The sequence below is a fragment of the Parus major genome, chromosome 2 (genome assembly GCF_001522545.3).
Source record: "Parus major isolate Abel chromosome 2, Parus_major1.1, whole genome shotgun sequence".
NCBI classification, from domain to species: Eukaryota; Metazoa; Chordata; class Aves; order Passeriformes; family Paridae; genus Parus; species Parus major.
Window position 1 is genome coordinate 31,399,957 of NC_031769.1, and position 12,351 is coordinate 31,412,307.

The window sequence follows — 12,351 nt, forward strand, 5'->3', positions numbered from 1 at the left end:
GTTACAGAGGGCAGGGTTAACATTACAGATAATAACTGTATTAGAGCAGTAGCTGTTGCTATAGACAGATTGGCCAAAACCTGTCCTTGTGCTTCTTTACAAGGAAAATAAGGGGTGGATGGGTGTCCTGTCTGAATAGAGAACATGATGTTGTGTGCCTGTGCCAAAAAAAAAAAGAAGTATCTTATTGGGAAAGTAAACTTAGGGGTTTTTTTCTTAAAAAAATATTATACCACATATAAAATACGTGTTTGATCAAGATCAGTTCATCTGGTAATGTTCCTTCAGAAGTGAGAGTTTTAATGACAGGGAAAAGATACTTTTACATCTATGGAACTTAAAGCCTGCTGCTGTCAAGTGGCCAGGACCCTTAAATGAGTGTTGAAGTGTCCTTCTCTTAGTAAATCAAAAATGTTTATACTTACTGTCCCAAGTAGTAGAAGAACACCAGCAATTGCTTCCATGTTTAGAATTCTGTGGAGTCTGCTACCTGTGAGCAGACTCCACTTTATTAAATAAAGTTTCTGGAATTACTGATTGCTAACCTCATTTTTGACATACTTCAGCCTCCAACAGCCTGCTGCAACTTCTGTTACACCTTCTGGGATTCTATCTATAGCACTACTTTCTCTCTCCAGTTGGCTCCAAGCCAGAAATATATCCATTTGCACAAATGCTACTTAACCTTGTTCACACTGAGGGGAGGCAGGGAGAGTCATATTTTTCTATTTCTCCGGTTGGTGGATAATTTTAAATAAATTCACCATTTGCTGTATTTGCTGTGTAAAGAACCTGTGGCTACAATGCCTTTTCTAAACTACGGTTTGTTTCGCTTTAAATGCACTGACGAAAACTATTTCTCCATGGTCATTTCATGGGCATCTTACTGTAACATGGGAGTCCTTAGCAAACACATTTAACCAATTTTCTGATAAGGTTATATTCCTCCTCAGAAGGGCATTCTCAGTTGACAGAGAAAGTCTTTAAGACTTGCAGAGTAACCAGCACTTCTGCAGGCTGAAGAAAACATTGAGGCACAAACATTTCTCACCAGCTACATGGCGAGTTCTGATGTGCCTATCATGAAGCAATTGCTTTATAATTGACAGGGAAGGTTGTGCTTATCACAGGAATGCTACTGGTACCCAAACTACCTTGTCTTCATTCTAAAAAACCTGTAGCTCACACACATACATGTACAGAATCCAGCTCTGGGGTCCTCAGTGCAGGAAGGACATGAGCAAGTCCAGAGGAGGCCACCGAGATAATTAGAGGGATAGAACACATCTCCTACAAGGAAAGGTTGAGAGAATTGGGATTGTTCAGCCTAGAGAGAAGGCTTCAGGGTGACCTGATTGTGGCCTTTCAGCCCTTGAAGGGAGCCTACAGGAAAGATGGAGAGGGACTTATTACAAGAGCATGTAGTGACAGAACAAGAGGGAATGGATTCAAACAGAGTAGGGTTACATTAGATAACAGGAAAAAAATTATTTGCGGTGAGGGGTGGTGAGGCAGTGGAACAGGTTGCCCAGAGAAGTTGTGGATGCCCCATCCCTGGAAGTGTTTAAGGCCAGGTTGGATGTGGCTCTGAGTAACCTGGTCTAGCAAAAGGTGTCTCTGCCCAAGAGACGGGGTTGGAATGAGATGTTCTTTAAGATCCCTTCCTACCCAGGCAATTCTATGATTCTATGTACATGTGTATAGACACTTACGCATTATATGTATATAAATGTACACAGAACTGCAGGTTTATCAGAATTAACTGAAAACAGCTTGGATATCAATACCAGCACCATTTCAGAGGATGTATGTGTAGACACATATATCAAACTTCAGCTGCAGCTTGGAAGCGCTCAGTGTTTCAGCTACCTACGACCACCTATGCAAATATTTGACATTAAAAAATTAGGAGCACTTTGATTGGAGTAATTAGGTTGATACATAGGAGTTCTATAGTAGAGGCAGGAACAGATAGTTCTGATTTTTTTTTACTCCAATTTCCACAACAAATTTTTTTTAAAAAATGTTTTCATGCACTTCTGTACAATTGTGTTGAGCTGTACAGAATGATTGTTTTGTACAATTAATTAATTGTATCAATTTTTTCTGTACAATCGTGTTGGACTGGACCAGAGTCCAGTCCAAGCTTTGAAAAAGACAGAAAGTGTGTGGTTACAAAAATAGTCACAGACCATGGCCCAATGTTTGCATGCTAGATCATGAATGAGTATTCTGCATTAAGATTGTACATAGGACAATGTGTGGCATCTCTTACTGCATTCTTCTGTGGCATCTTAACCACATTGAACTTCCATTTTTATTAGATCACAATGTTAGGGAAAAAAATGCAAGTTCTAGCTTGTGCAAAGTTTGATTTATCTCCAACTCTAATAAATCCAGCCTTGTACCTTAAAGTCCTTTCAGGTCTTCAAGTACCTGTCCCTAGAAAACATTCCTCTGCGTAAGAACTCATAGGGTAAACTGCTGGATCAGTAATGTTCTGTTCTCTCTAAGGTACTGTATCATCCATTTGCAATTTTATTCTCTTCTTAATGCAGCTGAAGTTTTCAGGCTATCCCATTTAGCTGCATCTGTGTCATAAGTCACTGACATCAGGAACACATTTTAGCCTCGCTATCACAAATTAATTGAGTTACAGAATGAAGAACAAGATTACTAAAATAATAGGTTTTAAGATTCTACTTTCAAATAATAGTGAGTATCTGAAAAAACGCTAAAAACCAGGAGCATGCAAGCTCCTGCTGGTGAGTTTTCAGTTGATTACCACTGGCTTTTAATAACTATCTGCAAAAGACTAATTAGTAACTTCACTGTGCTATCCTGCATTTCAAAATGTCTAATGCTGTCATGTAGCTGCGCACTGATTGCTAACTCAACTTCATAGCCAGCACTGGTCAGCACCAGCAAACCTCAGCTTCAAGGTTTAAGGTAGAGTCAGCATTTTGCCTCCTGTCAGCAATAATCTATAAATTCCATTGCTGGGAACAAGCGAAAAGATATTAAACCAGGAATGGTTTGGTTGCCACCTACTAGCAGTAAATTTAGAGCAGTAACTTCATGACATCAGTGGGAGCAGTATGTTCAAATCTTCCAGCACGTCATGGGAAATACAGACTATCAGTTTTCCATTACTATTTTGGCAGGTGTAATTTTGTTATTTTTAAAGCTGTTTATATTGGCCACCTCAGTGTTTTCATTATTTCACACATATTTCAGCATTTCAAGAAGCCTGTGCTTCAGCAGATATAGGGGATATAGTGTGTGTGTCCCCAAATTTTAGAGTTTCTTTCACCAAGTATGATACATTACATTTACAAGCTTCATTTACACTTCAACAGAGCATTCATCTGTGTGCTGTCAAAGGCTGGGGGCAGGGCAGGGGCATTACATTAGATATTTTAGAGAGGTTATGAATTCTATTAAAAAGGGCATCAGGAGTGTCTACAGCAGTTGTAGTGGTCTGTAACAGCAAAGTAAAGGATGATGGGAATTAAGAATGAATGAAAACGTTTGAAAGCACCAGCAGGCACAGCAGAACAGAGCGTTAAATGGATGGATACTTGTTAACACAGAAAACCATTCCCAGCAGGAAAGTTAAGGGATTGCTCTGTTTATGTCAAGACAGAGACCTGCACTTTGAAAACAGCCACAACAGAGATGACCTGACAGCAAAAGACCCAGGATCCTGATGCCAGGAGAATTGTACCAAGGCTGCAGCGTCAGATACGCCCTGCCTTTCCTGTTGTGCTGTCTGGAAAAGACACATGTTGAAAACATGGAAAAACAGGCAATGGGGCAGCACCCTGGCCTATCAGTTGTGGAGACCAAAGTAAACAGGGTTCTGAGGTAAAAGATACCAGCTGATGCCTCCTAAGGGAAATGACAGATCTGGCCAGAGACCACGTTGTTGGCCCTAGTGAAGGACTTACAGTGAGGACATGGCAGCAGCATCCCCATTCCTTTGTGTCAAGCTCAAGGGATCCTGGAATCCTCTGAGTTGATCAAGAGAGTCCCAGTTGATCAAGAGAGTCCCATCAAGAGTTGATCTCTCTTGAGGTGATCAAGAATATACAAGTGTCAGAGTGTCAGAGAATTAACTCTACAGCAGAATGAGTGTGAGTGCATAAAATCAACTTGCTTAAAGATTCTGTAAATAAATACCTTCTCCCCTTTCATAAGACCTCACACTGAACTTTCTCACACTGATTCCTGTGTTACAACAATTTCCCACTGCTACACAAATGAACAGTCGTGCTTTTTGAGGACCATATCATAATTCCCCAACAGAGAGAGGAAGAGAGATGCTCATGACTTGTTCTAAATCTTGCATTCCCCTTCCTAGACGTGGCATAGTAACAAACTCTGTGGCAATTTATCTGCAAGTACATAGATGATCACTTCCTCCTGCAGCTTTTCCAGAAGGCTGGTTTGCCCAACACAGATGGATTTTGTACAGCATTCCATGACATGGAATTTAAATTTCTTTGAGGAAATCCATGTACTACTGGAGTAAAATAACCATCAGATCATAGCTGAGTAGTTATTGATAAAAAACAAATTACTCCATGGAAAGCCACATGAAAAACAAAGGATTGGAAAGAACATGAAGGAAGAAGGCTGAAAAAGTGTATTCTAAGTTCTGGAACAATAAAAATGAGGAAACAATGTGATGGCCTGATACAAGGACAATAAGGACTTAGCCAGAGTCACAGTATTCCTCAAAGTTGGTCAGGCACATGAATAATGCCTTCCAACACCCCACACTATTCTGAATCTGTAGTGCCAGAGGAGACTGCTAGAAGGGCTCAGTTACAACAAGGCTGGGCTGTAGCAGGCAGAAAGGGAGACTTGGATGTGTTTTCTTTCACGAGCTTTGCTAGGGTTCACATATCAACTTCTGTAAATTACGAGATTAGGGCAGCAGGCTGTACAGCCCTTTGTACCTCCCAGTAAAAAACTCATGGAGAAATAAATATCTTTGTCCTTCTCCCTCACCATAGTAACACCAAAATAAGCTATTATATGTATGTCCATTTACCTTGTCAGCCAGATGTCAGTGAAGCTCAAAGTCCTTGTGTTAAGTACTGCAAAAGCCTTTTCCCAGAGGACTAATCAGATGTTACCTGGGAGCTGGCTGTATTCGATCTTAGACACGTTTTGTGTTTGTTCTGACACAATTATATATTTATTTTTTCAAATTTAGGTTGGACTTTTGCAGCAAGGAGAAAGTCCACTGGTAGCTTACCAGCCAGTTGGCCTCTGCTGTAACCTTGAGCAGGGTCTTTCTAAATGTATTGAGAATGTGACACCTGCTAATTTTGCAAGGACTGGTGACATGCTCAGTGCTGCATAAAAGAGCTGCTCCCTCACAGCAACTGAAAGGAAAGAGGACAGGTGCAATAAGGAATTGTTGCTACTGGCAGTAGACAGCAAGATATGTGTGAAATCTTTGAGATGCTAAGCTTGTGTCCAAACATTCAAATGTTTTATCATTATTGACATCACAAACTGGATTTTCTACCCAAGTAAAATCTCTTAAATCCAGCACAGTCTCATAATTGTCCTCTCTGGAGTGCCTCTAGATCTATAGAGCTCCAGAGCAGAAATTCACTCTGTATTTCTTCTCTTACAGTTGATCACAGAAGGCTTGCCAAGATTCTGCCTACATATATATTTGGCACTCAAATCAAAAAATTAACTCGGGGAAGGGGAAAGCCTGGTTTGCTAAGAACTGTGTCTGCCACACAATAAACTATGAATTGGAGGGGTGAAAAAAGTGATGTGCAAATATAGGTTTAAACCAAATTTTCTCCCTCACACAGCTAGACCAGGGTAGGTGACCTGAGGGATACTCTAAGTTAACTACCAAGATTTGCTGGAGGAAAGAGATGACCTGACTGGAAGATGTCCAGCCTAGCCTGTGGTGACAACAAAATCTGCTCCCCTGGGGGTTCTCAGGTCTTCCACACTCATAGCTGACGACATCAACTTCTGACTTGTCAGGCAAAACAGGTCACCAGAGCCCAGAACAATGAATAATCCACTTGCTAGATCATCTTCAAGGATAAAGAGTCTTAATTCAGGCATTACTAAATTACAGAGTTTCAAAATTACACTGCTGAAGCTTCATTAAGCTGTGAAAGCAGCCAGGCACTGTGTGCTGACAGTAATTCAGCCATGCCACAAGCACTCAGGAGCTCAAAAAAGGAGGTGCATGAACCACTGCCAAAATGTAATGAGCTCTCATTCAGCTGTGTAACAGCTGTTTTGAAGCCATCACATAAGCATTTTCATTAAAATATAAAGAAGCTCATTGGAAAACTCTAAAAAAAAGCCTCATGAACCTGCCTGCATAGAGGCACAATGCAAAGAGGCCAGCCCAGGCATCACTTGCAAATGAAGCTCAGACTATCAAATCTCCAAGAAGATGGGACACATGCTGAGGAAAAGGTTTGGTGTGTTACTCTGGCTACAGAAGGAAAGGGTGCTCTATCATCTGCTGATAGGTACATGGTAAATACTGTTTTGGTTAACTAATTGCAAGAGAGAAGTCTGAGGGGAGCTGGCTGAAAGACTGGCACCTCTAACAGTTGCCTTGTAAAGTTTATGTGACAGTAACACAAAAACAGGCATGGGCAGATCTTTGACAGTGAGGGCAGAATTTAGCTGCATGCACAGTCTTTGGAAGCTGTCAGGAGTAGACAGAAGATGGAATAGGATCATAGAATCATAGAACTGTTTGGGCTGAAAGTAACCTTATAGATTTCCTAGTTCCAGGCCCTCTGCCATAGGCAGGGATACCTTCCACTAGACCAGGCTCCTCTAAGTCCCATTCAGCCTCACTGAGATAATTTCCTTCTATTTATTTCATATACAACACATAGACCAGCAATGAAAAAGACACAAACTAGTGTTTCTGACATGCTTTCCTTGTAAAAGTCCCATTTAGGAACAGAGCATTTTAAAATGCTGGCATTTCTGTGTAAGAAAATCTCATGCTCCCTCCCAGCCCTGTACAGATGGCAAGTGTTTCTCTGATTGCAAGGTCATGATTAGGTCTAGCAAGTGAAATACAAAACATTAGAAAAATCACAGTGTCAACAAGGAATACTGTCTGCCCTGACCAGCCCAAAGAAGAAACTGAAATTATGGAGTAAATGCATTGAAACCTAAACTATAGAACACCTTTAAATGGTGGGATAGTCTTCCTTCCTCCAGAGCCAGGTTTGCACCTCTCTGGTTTGCTCTCACTCACCTCAGGGCAGCTGAGTTCCTGTTAACACAGAGGAAAGGCAAAAAGTCTAATAAACACTGTTAGAAGACCATTTTATCTGAAAACATGCGTTCCATCATGCAAGGAGGACAAACAAATTCCATTTACCTCAAGCTGTAACACTTTGATGTCTGTGTCAGCTGCCAGTGGTGTCAGTGCTGTCATGTCTTGTTTAACTCTTTGACAGAGATATTCCATTTTCCTCCTTCACAGGAATCATAAATGGTAGCTGCTGTTCCTTATGCAGAAGGACTCCGTATTTCTTACACTGCAAAACACCATCTGAGTAAAAGGGAAAAGGTGGAATGGTATTTTTGTTTCTGCCTGAAAAAGAAGATCCATACCATAACTACACAGACAAATGCAGGAAGTGGGACGTATAAACACATTTTCAACTCAAATGCCAACATTTCTGGGCATGCTGCCCCAGTCTGGTGTTTGAGTAGATACCAGCTCCTGGATAGATTTCTGCACTTTGAGAAGTAAAAGTGCCTCTCAGAGGCACTTGGCCTTTTGGAGCAGAGAGACCTGAAATGACACCCACTTGCTTTTCTGCTCATGTATTCCTACGAGGGCCAAGGTGAGAGGGAGCAACCCAAGATCAGAGATTAGATTAGAGAGGGCACTTATGCCATAGAGGCACACATGACTGATACACCTTTTGAGCAGAGACCACCACATGTATGACTGAAAGGTGGCCTCCAGAGATGCTCCAAAACCAGGGCCAGAGCACTAAAGACCTAGGACTGAACAGAGAAAGCCACTACAGAAGCTCAGAGCTTGTGTGTTGAAAGCTCTGGTTCCATGAGGTATCTCAGTGTTGGCCTGGGAAAAAAACAAATTTGAAAGCCATTGATTTTCAAGTAATAATCTGCATGTATGTGATGTTCTTCTAGGAAACTGTGGACCTAAAAAAGGAAGTTTAAGGTAGATGCAATAAAAATACAGTCCGGGATGGAGGACATTCTTCTCTCACAGGCAACAACACTGCCAGGCTCACTGAATTTAGAAATCAAGATGTTTGCTGATAGAAAACAGAGCATCCACTGTCATTCCAGGCAATTGGAAATATTTTGAAAGGATGCTGGAGCCACCCGTGAAGTGCTGTGAATAGTGACAGAAGAAAGCAGTACTGCAGCTGATCTATTGAAATCTGATCAATGCTGTGCCCTCCTTTTGGAGCAAGCCTTTCTGGCTGCAGCTGTCACGAGGAGCAAGTGACATCAAAGGCTCTAATCTAAATCGGCAAAGCATTAATTACCCTTTAATCTTCCTTTAATTTTTTATCCATGCTTTGGACTCCTCCATGTAGGTAAGTGCAGATATTCAGGCAGATACACAATTCCCTCTTTTCCAGACACAGGTGAATAAATAAAGGTTTAAGTAGCGTGCTTTCTCCTTTAGGTTAGGATACTGGATACTTTCTTACCTTCAAACAACTACACGTTGTAAAGACTAAATTCCCCTTTTCAACACATTTCTCACATTTTTTTAAAGTTATTAGGCAAGAAAAATGATTAAACACATTGGCTAATGCACAGTCTAATAAACTGAACTAATAATGGTATTTCTGCCATCAGAAAACATGATATTTTTGTATCCCATGTCCAACACTGAGCTACCTGAAGCAGAATGGAAGACATAATCAATCTGTGTTGGAAAGTGCCTCCCTTTCACTGTTAAGCCACCTTCTCTACCATGCTGAATTGCTTTTCTTACCTCATACACATTGTTAGATTCTGTTTGATCCTCACAGATGAAAAGTGCTTACTTCAGGTAAAACTTAGAGGAATACCTGGCAATGTATTCCAGGGCATTGCTTATCTAATTGCTCATTATCTTTTTAAAACTGTGATAATTATGCCATCATCTCCAGTTCCAGGGGCTGCAGGTTACAGGTTTGGGCTCTACTGTACCCAACACTCAGACTCTGAGGTTTAAGGCTTAGTCTTCATTCCTACAGTCATTTGTAGGATCTGCACCACAAAGGCCATTCCTCGAGCCTGAAAATCCATCAGGACAGGAGAGATAGAGGATCAGTTTCTATGGGACACTCATTTGAAGACCACGCTTGGTTTCTAAGAAGTGTTTTAGAGCAGGCACAAGTAAATCGTCAAACAGGCAACAGACTTTTGAGAAAAGCAGTCCTTTAGACAACCAAAGCTGTTATAGATTAAAAGTAGCCAATTTCCAGATAACCAGGAACATTAAATCAGTTTTGGGCTGCTCTGCTTAGTTTCAAGAAGTCTACAGAAGAATTGCACTTGGCATTAGCTCTCTTCTCAGTAATTCTGTGCCTGCTCCTAGGAGATCTTTCTGCCACATCATCTATTTTATTTTGGTTTTCAGCCCAAAGAAGGGCAGTGAAGCTGGTAAGAGGCCCAGAACACAGATCTTACAAGGAGCAGCTGAGGGAGATGGGGGTGTTTAGCCTGGAGAAAATGATGCTCAGAGGGGACCTTATTGCTGTCCGGAGTTAACGTGGGGACCAGTCTCTTCTCTCAGGTGACAAGTAACAGGGCAAGAGGAAAAGGCCTCAAATTGTGTCAGGTGAGGTTTGGATTGGATATTAGAAAAAGCTTCTTCCCTGAAATGGTTATCAAGCGTTGGAGCAGGCTGCCCAGGGAAATGGTGGAGTCACCATCCCTGGAGGTACTTAAAAGACGTGTAGATGTTGCACCTGGGAACAAGGTTTGGTGGTGGGCTTGGCAGTGTTAGGTTAGTGGTTGGACTCTATGATCTGAAAGATTCTTTCCAACCTCAATGATTCTTTGATTTTTTACATCTATTTACTATTCAAAAATCAGACTAATACAACGTACTATACATATGCTAGATTTTGGTAGGATATATGGCCTAATTTTAATTCCTACACTTTGAATGAAGATTAATTTTATGCAACACTGAAAGCAGTCACCTCTCTGTAAGGCATTTAGCATGGGGGTATAGCAGCTCTCAGCTCCTCCAGTGCAGTGATCAATAACAGCGACATGTTACTCTTATGCCACAGCAAGTGACATATGGCCATGTAGCTGCACATTATAATTAACCACTGATTAACAACAGAAAGAGGATTGACTGTTACATTCAATTAACTTGCCTTCCTTTCAGCTGACAAGCAGCTGAATGCTGAACATTTAATATACTTTTTGCAAATTTCCTTCTCTGCAAGTATTATAATTGCTGTAATTAGCACAGATCAACTATGACAGCAAAACTCTCATTTCATCTATACAATGCAGTACCTTAGAAAAAGTTAGGTTTTATCTGTTTTATTAACTAATCAGTATTTCACTTCTACCACAAGTTCTCACAGAATTTTCTATGTCATGTAGTTATTCAGATATATTCAGATAATTCAGTCAACTTCTAGATAACTCTACAGAAAATTTTCACAGGAAATATGATTGGGGTGAGTTCTGTTGATGACAGTCATATGCACATTTACAAAGAGGTATATCTGTGTACCTGTGTGAAAAATGATCCAGGTGTCTTACATTTGCTGTTGAATGAGTCAGTATTTTCTCTCATGCTGTTTCCTTTCCTTTGGACTGTACATTAGTCCATAGGGAAAAGGCTGCCAAGGCACCCTGATCCTCCCCTTTTACTTTCTTCTGTTTTCCATATGGTGGCCTGCTCATATTCCCTAACAGGGACCTGGTGTTTTATTTGACTTAACATTTTGATTTGCCTGTCAGAATAGTGTAGAGGTTAGAAGGCAAGATGAGAGAGGAGTTTATGCTAGCTAATAGCCTGCCCACTGAGCAGATACTGAGAAATTCAAGCAAAACTGGCCTAGTCAGACCACACATCTGACAAAAGGACCCACAAAGTGCCTTCAGGACTGTAACCCTGCTGAGCTTCATGTCATCCATTCAGGCAATGATAGCCACAAAGAAGAAGGTTAATGCAAGTACTTTGTATAGCACAGTCCCACAAACCACATGAAGATTTCTGTTACGTTTGCTCAAGCCTCAAGGAAATGTTATCTGCTGTGATAACTGAGAGCAGATCAGGCACTGATCTTGTGAGTCAGGGGGTTGTTCTCCCTGGCATAATGAGTCCCCTCTATTCCGAGCTGGTGCCACGTAAGGGGTGCTGTGGGGTCACCGTGGTGCCTGTGGAGGGAATGAAGCACAGCTCGGGCTGTGCACTGCCCAGGGTGCCCCACCTTCCACCAGCGCTTCCGAGAGTGACACCGAGCACAGGAACCTGTGGCCTTTGGATGTGCATCACTGTCCTTGTACTGACTGGCCATGGGGTGGCAATGTCAATCTTCTGGAAAATACTTTCTTACACTTGCTTCCTGTTCCTCCCCCTTTGTGTTTTCTCCCTTGTTCTCTTTTTATAGTGAAGGAATCTGTACTTACATTTTAATTTCTGTTACAGAAGTTGAAGTCAGCTTCTTCTTCTAGCAATAGTTCACCACAAAGATTTTCTGACCCCACTGACTGGACATTCTATACTCTATGCTCCCTCTTCATTTAGTTCCTTACAGGTGCTCAAGTATATTTCTTAAATTCATTTTATGTTCAATGCCAACTTTCCATACAAGTTTGCTCTCCTTCTTAACGTGGTAAATGCCAGAGACTCTACTTTGGCTAAAACTTAATTGAGCATTTAATTTTGTGCTTTCCAAAAGGTACCAGCCACACATTTCTTGACAGCAAAGCATGACAAGAAAATCATCAGCACTTACACTTATGTAGAAGAGCGCAGCCACCAGCACTGCCCACAAATGTTCTCCCAGCCTGTGCTAGGTTGTTTCAGGACTGAATTCCCTATATTTGTTACTGTGGTAATTCCAGCACTTTGCTTCCTCTGCCAGAAGGAAGCAGAGGCAGGGAAGGGGAGAATGCCACAGCACAAGTTCTGCCTGATGCAAAGATGCCTGCCCTGGCAGTCAGGTGGGAGCCAGGGAAGAAGAGATTTCTTCCAAAAGCTCTCAGCTTTATATGTGTCTCATTGTGTGCAGTTTCTTCATTCATTCAAAAGTGCCCAGGGACAGGCAGAGAGGAAGTGACATTTTGAACTGCTCTTAAAGCTTCTGCTTTTGC